The 11,279-nt window shown below is 41.0% G+C and overlaps 1 pseudogene; it reads right to left on the reverse strand.

The window, feature by feature from the left end:
• Positions 1–10,570: 10,570 nt before the first annotated feature.
• LOC109695703 (large ribosomal subunit protein eL30 pseudogene) lies at positions 10,571–10,901 on the reverse strand (annotated as a pseudogene).
• Between the last annotated feature and the right edge of the window lie 378 nt (positions 10,902–11,279).

Below are 11,279 nucleotides of genomic sequence, written 5' to 3' on the forward strand. Positions count from 1 at the left end.
CCTGAACTCTGAGAACTATAGAACTGCTAAACATCTTGTGACAGGAGTCAAATTTACTCCCCCTACCCTAGGTAGCAATGAGTGTCATAACAAGGACCTATCTGGCCAATCTTTATGTAACGATCAACCATAGTTCCACCCAGATTAATTATGCATACTTCTTGACCCTTCCCTATGTAATTTGAAAACTCATGACAATACCCCACAAACAGACTTGGGGAGTCACCAAACCCCTTTATCTCTTCTTCCAACATGGCACATTGAAAAAAGTGTCCCTTCTCTGCCATTCATCACTACTTGCCTCTGACTGACTGAACCTAGTTTGCAGGACTCTCAGAGCTGGAGTTTTTGTTCTAAAACTCTAACAACAATGAAATAATGCCTTTATTAGTAGTAGTGGGAGCTTACCTAGAATTTGCCAAGTATTCCTGTGTGTACAAAAGATAAGCAAACCTCTAAACTAACAGCTAAGTAAAAGTCCTTGGCCACCCCTTCTTTTAAGAAAGGAGTATCCATAACACCATAGTGATTCCTCTCACCTTTCATCATGCAAGAGAATCCAAACATTGGATCGATTAGTGCTTTAAAACTCTTTCACAAAAGGTATGAGATCTCCCCAGAGGAATGCCAGATAGGGATGAGTATTTCTTTGGTTATAGTCTGCTTCACTGGTTGGGGTTGCAGCATAACATATTCTTCAAAACCTGTCTCATACACTTAGAACCATAGCTAATGAAGCTAAGTCCTTTGCTAATGTATAAAGGTCTCGATTGCCTGACAAAGGTAGTACTGGAAAATACAATTGCCTTGGCTTATGTTATTGATGAACAAGGAGGAGCTTGCATAATTACTAATTTGTCTTGCTTCTAATCCCAAATAGAAACAAACATTGATAACTTCAGGCAGTAAGCTACCTGCCTCCAACAATGTGTATTTATCAAACCACTTTTCTCCAAGGAAAAGAAACTGATTGTGTTATCTTTCTCATCACTATAACAAGATGCTTGACAAAACACTTAGGAAAGTTTTATTATCTCATAGTGTCAAAGGTTTCAGGCCACCATGGTGGAGAAGAAATGTCAGAGCAGATCACCTCATGGAACCTAGACCTTCAGCCTATGTAATGGTGCCATCTTCAGGGCAGTTCTTAGTGGATCCTCTCTGGAATCACACGTATACCCAGAAGTCTGCTTTACTAATACTCTAGGCACTTCTCCACCCAAACGAGCTGGCAATCAAGATTAACGATCATGCTGGCTTTCAACTTGCTTTTATTGGATGCCATCTGAAGCTGATTCATCCTTGAAGAAATTTTAAAATTATGGGTAAAACTCTTAGTAGCAGCAATGGTCTATTATTACCCAGGATTTAAATGTATGGTGAGGTGTACAAAAGATATGCAGGCAAACCTATAAACTAACGTCCAATGTCTTTGTCTGTCCTTCCTTTCAGGAAAGGAACAAAAACTTGTCTTTTGCCAGTGTCAATGCCTTCCAGTGCAAAACTCCACACTTTGTCACCAGTCAGGAGAAGCAGCCAGAAGGAAGTCAATATTGTTTCCCATAGCATTGGAATGAAAGCTGAGCAGTGAGTAATTTTCACAGTGAAAATGGAGATGCCATTGTGTTTTACACTTTAGCTCTACTTTGCAAACTTCTCTTTGTGAAGTTCTTGTCTTCCCTCTTTGCCCAACATAGTAAATTGTAAAAAAAAAAAAAAAAATCTTTGAATGACTGAGCACTGATAAAGCCATTATTGCAGGAAAAAGAACTAGACAGACTCAGGTCCCAAGATCTCCTACCAGTCTTCAGTTTTTCAGACCCTAGAGTTTCTGATGGTCTGCAATCATCATTAAAGTGTCGACCAAGGAATTGTTTAACTTGTTTTAAAGTGGAATAATGTTTAACTTGCAGGGAAATAATGTATTTATCTAAAGAATTATAGGGACTTGCCTAGGAGACTAAAGTCAGTTATCTCAAATATATTCTGGTAGAAAAGAAAACACCAGCCCTGGATGAGGAAAACCCTGCTGACAGTAGAGTCTTCCTGTCCCTTGTCCCCTTCACTTCCTTTTCTCCCCTTCATTTACCTGAGCTCTAGATGGTGGTCTCTATTTGGGGATATATCCCTCACCCCGTCCTCTCAAGGTGGATAAAACTGACTTCCTTCCCACCAACTCTCATCTCCAGAGTGTTAGCTTTCTAGTGGTAAGCAGATGGACTTGGGTCTGTTAACAATACTGAATTAAATTTGGTTATCTTGGGATTTCTGAAAAAGTAATTCAGGGCAAGAAGAATAGAGAATGTTTGCACAATTTCCATGTATTGTTTTGTATAATCCTATCAACATATCAATTCTTAATACTCGAGACAATTGAAATTGGTGCATTACAAACATTGACTCCTGTCCATGTGTGTATTTCTGTCTGTATCAAGATAAAGTTAACAGACAAGAAGGCTGATAAACCAGAACAGCAGCAGGCTTGCTAAGTGTATTTTACCTAGAGGTAGAAATTTTTTCTTCAGATCATATAGGTATCATGTTCTGATCTGTTTATCTAAGGTATTCTATTTTTTATTCTTTTGAGGATTAACATGAGTTTTAAAAAATCAAAGGGTACTAAAAAGGAAGGCACTACTCAAAATTCAGGAAATAGTGCTGTATTTACTGAAGGAAGCTAATTAAGCTACTTAGTTGAACCATTCTTTAAAACTTTAGAGGAAATGTAGGTGACAAGGCACATAACCACCCCTCTAAAGAAAATATTGTGGAAATAGATGGTGCCCCAGGCCTTCAAGGTTCAGAGACAGAATCAACACATGTAGCTGTGTGACAAACATACTGAAGGACCTGGTGCCATTGGGGAGTGGACAGAGATAGTTATAAGGTATATATGAAACATGGTGTGACACACTTTTCCTGGTGTACTGCATGAAGAAAATAATCCAAACATGATTTCAAGAGTCTAAGCAAAACATTCTAGAGTGCTGATGTGGAAAACAGTTTTCAAAGAATGATTCGAACATGATTGAGGACAGAGGCAGTGTTCTGGGGGAGCCTGCAGTGGCTGATCTTAAAGCTTATGAGAATTTATTTGAAGCTTCTCACTCAATGATGTTGAGACAGGCTAGGAAATAGGGAAAGAAGCCTGGAACTTTCAGGCGAGTCTTGAGGCTTTTCATGCTTAACTCCTTATGTCAGCCCAATAGAATCCATTGCATTTGTACATTTCTTTCCAGTTGTTAAGTCCTTTACAGTTGTAAGACAAAGACAGCGACCTTGAGGAAATTCTGCCCAGCCATCTGTTACCTCTTGGGTGAAAGCCCTTTGCTTAAAACGTGAACACTGATTGCACCTCACACATGTACTTATGATACGTGACAGTCAGCACAAGTTCATGCATGGAGTATCCTGTATGACAAGACTTCGTCAATCACTCTAGCCCATCTGGTAAAGACCACTCAGATATTTCCCACTGTCTACCTGTTCAATTTATAGAGGGCCCTTTGCAACAAAGACGTGCATCCATGTACGCGCTTCTATCCCACCTGGCCAAGGCCATCACTGCCTTCTCCACGGTAACCTCCCCACGCTTTCAATAACTTTGGATTTCCACGTCTTGCCTGGATTCTTCTCACAAGACTCAAGTGTCTAGGAGTCTTCTGTCCACAGTCTAGGGACACCACCCATTGGGTAACAAAGTCACAATGGTAGCATGAAACAGGTCATAGGGAGAGAATTTACACCATAGAAAGTGGCAACGCTACAAATACAGACTTTGTCCCCTGGAGAGCTGCATTTATCAGCTCTCTTCTAGGTGGAGTCTTGGAATTTTTTGTTTCTGTTGAAGGCCAGAGTTTTTCTTAGGAAGCAGAGTACTCAAAATCAATTGCATTTAAGAGATGGATACTGTCATGAAAATAAGCTTAAGTAAAATTTTGGGTGAGAGTGTGACATAACAGGAATGAATGGGTTCTAAAGATACTTAGTACAATCATTGCTTTTTTTCTCCCAAGTGCTGGGAATCAAACCCAGGCCTTGTGCATTCTAGGCATGCATTCTACCACCGAGCTTCATCCCCAGCCTCTATTCAATGCTCTTAATGTAGTCAGTTTGTACAGTTAGATCTGACACTAACTTCACACTGATTATAGGATGACTTTCTGTGGTCCCAATGTCGGGATTCGAGAACCTTAATTACCAATGTTTATGTCAATGACACTGAGCTCCCTTCTGCATTAGATCCATTTTCTGGAATGGTGATGCTGTATCCTGATATCAGTTGCCCCAATTGTGACCTACTAATTTCTAGGAAGTGACCTTTCTGTGAATGGCTATACTTCTGCTTGCTTATGGCAAAGTGTGGGGATTATGTGTGGAGGCAAATCTTCAGTGGCAACACCTCTGATTTCCTTCTGCTCTACAGGACCCAGAGCAAAGCAACTAACAGTCTCTGGGAGAAGCTGCTTCCTTCTTGGGGTGTGTGGAAAAGCTGATGTCCCCAAAGTCCTGAAATGCTGTATTCTTATCACTAATAGTAACAAAACTGATTATGCAATGTTGCAGATGGTTAGAAGGCTGTGGGGAGATTTTCTCAGCTAATCACTCAATAGATGTTAGCTTATCAGCAAATGAAGGCACAGCACAGGGTTACTATCAATGGGTTCTAGGTGACACAAATCCCTCTGATCCCAAAGATCATCCACACTCAACCTACAACTGACTATAAAAGCTCCCAGTTCTATCCTAGGACAACTGATGCTCAGATAATTGACAGCTTAATGTATTTGTCAGTAGGTGGTCACTACTCAATATGGTCAATAGAGTATGAATTTTTATTAAAGCTTTAAATACACCCAGAAGAGCATAATCACAATCAGCTTTGACAGTTAACACATCCCTTGTTTCATTTCTGTTCTCAGAAATAACCCCACTGTTGGGTTATTTTTAAAGCAATTTGCAGAATTATACCATTCTGTGTGTATACTTGCTATTATCTCTCTTAAAATAAGGGCCTTTAAAACTATAAGTGAATAAAATGTTGCTTATTCCATATCTGGCCTCTTCAAACGTCCTTCCAAACATTTCATGAGTGTCCTTTTATGGTTGGTGTGTTTGAGTCAGGATCTAAGCAATAGTTGTTTGTTACATTTTCTGATAAGATAAATCTTCTCCAACCAGTAACATTTCTTTTTCCTTGCAACTTATTTGTTGAAGAAACAGGGTGAGCCAACTTGTACATGCTTATCTTAAGACAGGTTTCCTAAAAGCAAAGCCCCAGATGGGGCAAGGGGACAGGGGGGAAGTGACGGATAGAGAGAGTGCTCAGAGGATAAGGAAAATGCAGCAAGAGTGGGAAATAGCTAAGCAAAGTCTGGGTCTCAGCTGCAGACTAGCTTCACACTCTGACTCTGAGGAAGCTCTGGCACCATCAAGTTGATTCTCATTTGCCTTAAGGGTCCAGCCCAAAGTACCTGCTGGTCAACCAGTCACTGACTATGAGCTGCCTTGAGTCAGGGGCTGGGCATGCAAACCTCTTGAGCAAGAACGCTCACTTTTGGATAAAAGCAATTCTCCAGAAGAGAAAGTTGTTCTAAGCATTTAGCAGCTGTTGTTTCCACCAGCAGGCTTAGAAGACCTGGAAGGCCACCACCAGCACTCATGCCTATGTGTGTCTCCCCTGCATTTTCTGTCAAGGCTACTTAAATCAAGAGGCTTGATCCAAATCAGGTTTCATTTCTAATGAGACTACTTTGAAGATAAGTGCCACGGGCTTCCCTCCTGCACCACATCACAGGGTACTTTTATCTCAGATCTTACAAGAACGTATGCAGAATTTCAGAACGTTAAGTATTTCTGCCAAAGGCTGATAAGCCAACTTATTTCACCATGGGAAAGTGGTCTAATCAGAGACTTTAAGAGTCTGGCTCCACCTAACAGAGTGTATGCTGTTCATGCACATTTTATAAGTAATTATATCCCATATGAATATACACAATATTCTTGTGTGGGAGAATCTGTTTTTCTGTTTTCCAACAACAAAGCTGGAAAACAAATGTGAGCATTCTTTCAGCCTCCTCCAGATGCATGGGAAGGAAAACCACTAACTAGCTTAAAAGAAAGAAAATCATTAAGTCCCTGAGTTAGCTGGGGAGTTTTGGCAAAGTCTCAAATGCAGTTGAATCTAAAACCTAAAGGATGCTGTAAAGGATCATGTCTCCTGGACTAACTGTGCTCTTCTTTCCTGTAGGTTAACTGCACATCAACTAGAAACACACAATGGTGGTCAAGGACTTTTAGCATACTCAGATCTATACCCCATCCTCTCTTCAATCCCAGCAGCTGGTGTTGTTCTGCCCAGGAATCAGGGAGGAATTGAATTTGTCACTTGCTGAAATAATACTGTTATGGACTGGTTGTTCGTGTCTTCAAATTCATGTGCTAGAGCCCTACTTTCCATTGTGATATTAGTAGGTGGAGCCTTGGAGGGATAATTAGGTCATAAAGGTGGCACCCTCATGACTGAGATTCATGTACTCATAAGTGACATGAGAACACTTCATCTCTCTACTCTTTCGCATGAGGATACAATAAGTCAGCAGTTTGCAACCCACAGGAAGGCCCTCACCAGAACCTGACTGTACTGGTGCTATGATCTTGGACTTCCACTAGCCTTCAGAACTCAAAATTTTGTTGCTTATCTGCTACCCTGTGTTGCTATTTTGTCACAATAGCCTGACAAGACAAACACATCGGATGGGATTATCAAATCTGGCTCTTGAGTATCAACTGTCTTACCCTGTACCAAACCTTATTGGCAATTTCAAGACTACTAGTGATCATGAAGTATAAGCAGGGGGAGACTCAGGACCACTGCTAGGCTTTGTGCTATATTAGGACTTTCTCTGGCCAAGATTTAACAAGCAAGATCTCTGAACACATTCACTCATAACTTACACAGAAGGGAGCCATTTCGTCATGAAACAGATCAGTTTTATACTTCAAGGAAACCAGGCTCCATAAATCTAGGTTTCACAAGCAATTCTAGATAAATAATTTGTCTGCTTCATTGTGTTGTAATAGATACTTTCTGTGTAGTGTAGTGTCAACATGGGAATTAAAAACTTCAAGTCCATCAACATATCTTGAACCCAGATTGGCTTGCCTTGACTTTCCAACCTTTGAGATTTCTGCCCAATGATCACTGCTTAGACAGCCACAATGTCAGGCAGCTCGATATATTAAATAATTAACTGAGCCATCCTATATGGTCTGGTAGCTCTGGACCACTTGCAAAACTCATTCCTGCTTTGGTGTTCCCCCAAAGCTGATCTCTCATGTCATGTAATATGTGGGTTACAAGAGTATTAAGTTCTCACTTGCAGAAGACTTACATCCCTGCCTCTCACCCTGCACAAAAAAAATCAGTTTTGTTGGATCAAATAGTTTAAGATTGGAAACTCTGAAATGACTTTGGGAAAACACTGGGAGACATAGGCACAGACAATTATTTTATGGGTAGGATTTCAGTTGCCCAGAAAGAGCAAGAATTGGCAAATTCTTGACTTTAAATTAGAAAGTTTTGCACAAAGAAAACAGTCACCAGAATTAAGAGACAACCATGGGATAGGGAAAAATCTTCACATATTTAATAGATAAAGGAATAATATCCAGACTATACAAAGAGCTCACAAAATATCCAACAGCAAAAGAATAAATGAGCTAACAAAACAGTTCCCAGAAAAGTACACATGGCAAACAAAAACATGAAGAAATGTCCAATATCCTCAGTCATAAAGGAAATGCAAATCAAAACTACATTAAGATTCTATCTCATCCAAGTCAGAATGGCTATCATCAAGACGACAAATGCTGCTGTGCGGGGGGAGCAGAAAGAACCCTGATACACTGTTGCTGGGAAGGTAAACTAGAGCACCCACCATAGAAATCAGTATGGAGTTTCCTCAAAAAAAAGCTAAAAATAGACCAAAAGTATGACCCTGCCAAGCCATGCCTGGGCATATACCTGAAGGAGTATAAATCAATATATAAGATACCTGCATTCCCACATTTATGCAGCTCTGTTCACAATACAAGATGTGGAAAAGACAAGGTGTCCAACACCTTATTAAATAAAGAAAATGGCATGTATACACCATGGAGTATCACTCAGGCACAAAGAAAAATTAAATTGTATCATTTTCAGGAAAATGGATGGAACTGGAGATCATGTTGAACAAGACTAAGCCAAAGCTCAAAAGGTCAAAAATTGCATGTTTTATTCATCTTTGAAATCTAGATCTAAAATAGTGATGATGGGATATAACGTAAAAGGACACTGTTGTGGGGGGATCAACAGGAGGGAGTGGGGAAAAGGAAAGGATATGGAGTGTCTGGAAGATTGTAGTACGTTACATATATGAAAACACTGAAAGAGTGGGGGTGGGTATGGAAATATAATGCAGGGGATGAACTTGTTCAAAGCATACTAGACACTGTCATAGTGAATCCCCTTTGTACTATTAATGTTTAATTTAAAAGTTAAGGAAAAAAGTTCCCTACACAAAATAGTAACACTCTCTCCTCCCAAAGATTTCTGCAGCACACGGCAATTTGTGGTGGGATGTGAGAAATACAAATTTCTTAGATGGTAGTCAGCCAAGTGTGCCAACTTGATACAGGACATGGGTGACAAAACCCAGATGCAGCCCATCTGAGTTCCCCAGCAATTACGCCTCCCTCCAACTGCTCCCAGCCCATGAGAGGACTGAGAAACAGCGTAGCCCATTCCTGTACACAAGGAAGTTCCCCACGGGCCTGGCCAGGTTCCAAGACTTCTGTCCTCCCCTTCCTCCTCTTCTTTCAGAGGCATCACCCCTGCACTAAGGAGAAAGCCTTCCAGCCCACTGCCGTTTCATCATCCACAATTATTTCTTTGGAAAAATTCCCAGCAGAAGCAATCCCATCTTGGGGGCCTGCATCTCAGGGGACACAAATGGACATGGTTGAGATGTCCCGGTATGTGTCTGTGGCAACTAGACTCCTAAAAATGTGAGTGATGTGGACAGAATCTTTACCAACATTATCTTCCAGTCTCTGGAGAGCACGTGTGTCATCGAAGTCACCCTGTGCTAGCCATTTCTAGCACAGTGTAAAGCTCCACAGGAGCTTTCATGTGTTGCATTTGGTCACTGTCACACTTCGACAACAGGGCTGAGTAGCTGCTACAGAGACCACACAGCTTGAAATGCCTAACATTTGCTATCTGAAACTTTACAAAAAGTTTGCCAACCCCTGCTATCATCTATCCTATAGAAGTGAGAACAGCATTTCAGAGAAGAGAGAAGACAAGAACTTACCAAATCTTTGGCCACATGATAATGTGTATCTAAGCCATGTTAATTTTATCTGGTAAACAGACTTCTGTTTGGGTGAACTTGTAGTAGTCTCATTCTCCAGAGTCATCTGACTTTTTCAAGGGCCATAATAGTAAAATATATGGAAACATGACAGATCTTTTAGGTGTATATTTTGATAGTGCAAGCTATCACACTAAGTGATCACCACTGAGCTACATCCTCAGATCCTTTAGATTTTAGGATGTCAAACCTCAAACTATTTCAGAGCAAAAGGGTGGTGGAAGCTGTGCCAACATTGTTGGCAACAGAGCAGAGCTCTGAAGGGGTGGATGGGTAAAGCCTGACTGCTGCCAGCACTCCCCACATCTGGTCAAGTCCTTCCTTGATGGTGGATCTGGGTAGTGTGGCCGTCTTCTTCACTGCTTAAAATCAAATAAGCTGCAGGTGCAAAACTTCCTTAGAGGAATATTGAAGGGTCAAAAGGCTCAGATACATGGACACTTTGGAATAGATTTTTCATGTGAAAGCAGAAGTTTAATCAGCTATGTTTCCAGAGGATCCAAAGAATACTCTTTCACTAAAGCAGCAAGAAATATACTGGCAACGTAGGAAATACCATTGAAAAGCCCACTGATGACTTCTTTGGGCAGGACATGATTCAGTCAATGAAGATAGCAGTGGTGGAGGCAGGTAGTGGCATGTAACTGTCAAGAGAATTGCTATGGTGGAAAATAGCAAAAGATCCTTAAGCCACAGGGATCTGCAGCAATGGCTTGATTCCAGAGTACACTGAACATAAGATGGGCAAATGAGTAAGATGACAGTTGATCTGTATAGCCATACTGAATTCAACTCATGAGAGGAAGGCTAAGGTCAGCCACCTGGACATTTATGGTACCTCAGTTTCTAGTTAGAGACCCCATTTTGAAAATAGGACTCCGCGAAGCTAGAGCAAACACTTCCCAAATCATTCCATAAACAGAGCTTCAATCTCAAAGTAACATTCTACACTCCTGGGGTCACTCATTGGCTAGAACTGGTTTTAACCCCAGTCCAGTTGATTGATAACAATCTCATGAGAGATCTGGAACACAGAATAGGCAGGAGTATGTTGTAGAAATTCATGCTAGAGCTGGTGGTTCTGTGTAAGTTCCCTCTTAGTTTTTTTTAAGTTGGCTCTGGCAAGTTTTATTAAAGAAAACTTTGTATTGTTACTTCTCTCCAGTCTCTTCCGGTGTGCTTCTAACATCAGAAGCACCCGGATCAGCAATAGCCAGTGTGCATACGCTAGTATTTTCTACACACTATGCCCAATTCAATACTATTGCCAGTGTAGCAATGACACAAGTTTTGGCCAACACAGCACAGTACTCTATTTCAGATTCTCTCAAGGCCAGGCTGTTGTTGGCTAGGACGACCAGTTTCGCTTTGCCCTGATCTTCACAGTCTGCTTGTACCCCAGCATGTACTTCCCACATTCCTAACAACTTGGAGCCTAAAGTTAATGGACTCCAGGAACTTTCTCATTTTTTGTGACCACATTCTTCCTTAGTTGTGGGATGGCCCCCAAATAATAGCAGCTGACAAGATTCTAAGACATCTTAATAGGCTTTTATGATCATGGCAGGCAGATGCCACCATTGTTCAAAACTCTGTACTCTGACACGTTTGTCTTTATGGTGCCATCATTTTTGAAGGACAGCTTTACTAGTGTTAATAGCTAGCAGTTTTCATTCAGCACTTTGAATATATCATCCCACTCATTGCTTGCTGCAAGTTTGCTGCTATCCTTAATAAAACTCCCTTGTTTATTATTTCTCTTCTCTCACAGAGGCTGACATGGCACTTGGTTAGGACAGAAGCCTAGAGCTCATGGGGCCTTTCTGGTACTGTAGATGGTTCTACACTGGTACTGGAGCA

The sequence above is a fragment of the Castor canadensis genome, chromosome 9 (genome assembly GCF_047511655.1).
Source record: "Castor canadensis chromosome 9, mCasCan1.hap1v2, whole genome shotgun sequence".
Taxonomy (NCBI): Eukaryota; Metazoa; Chordata; class Mammalia; order Rodentia; family Castoridae; genus Castor; species Castor canadensis.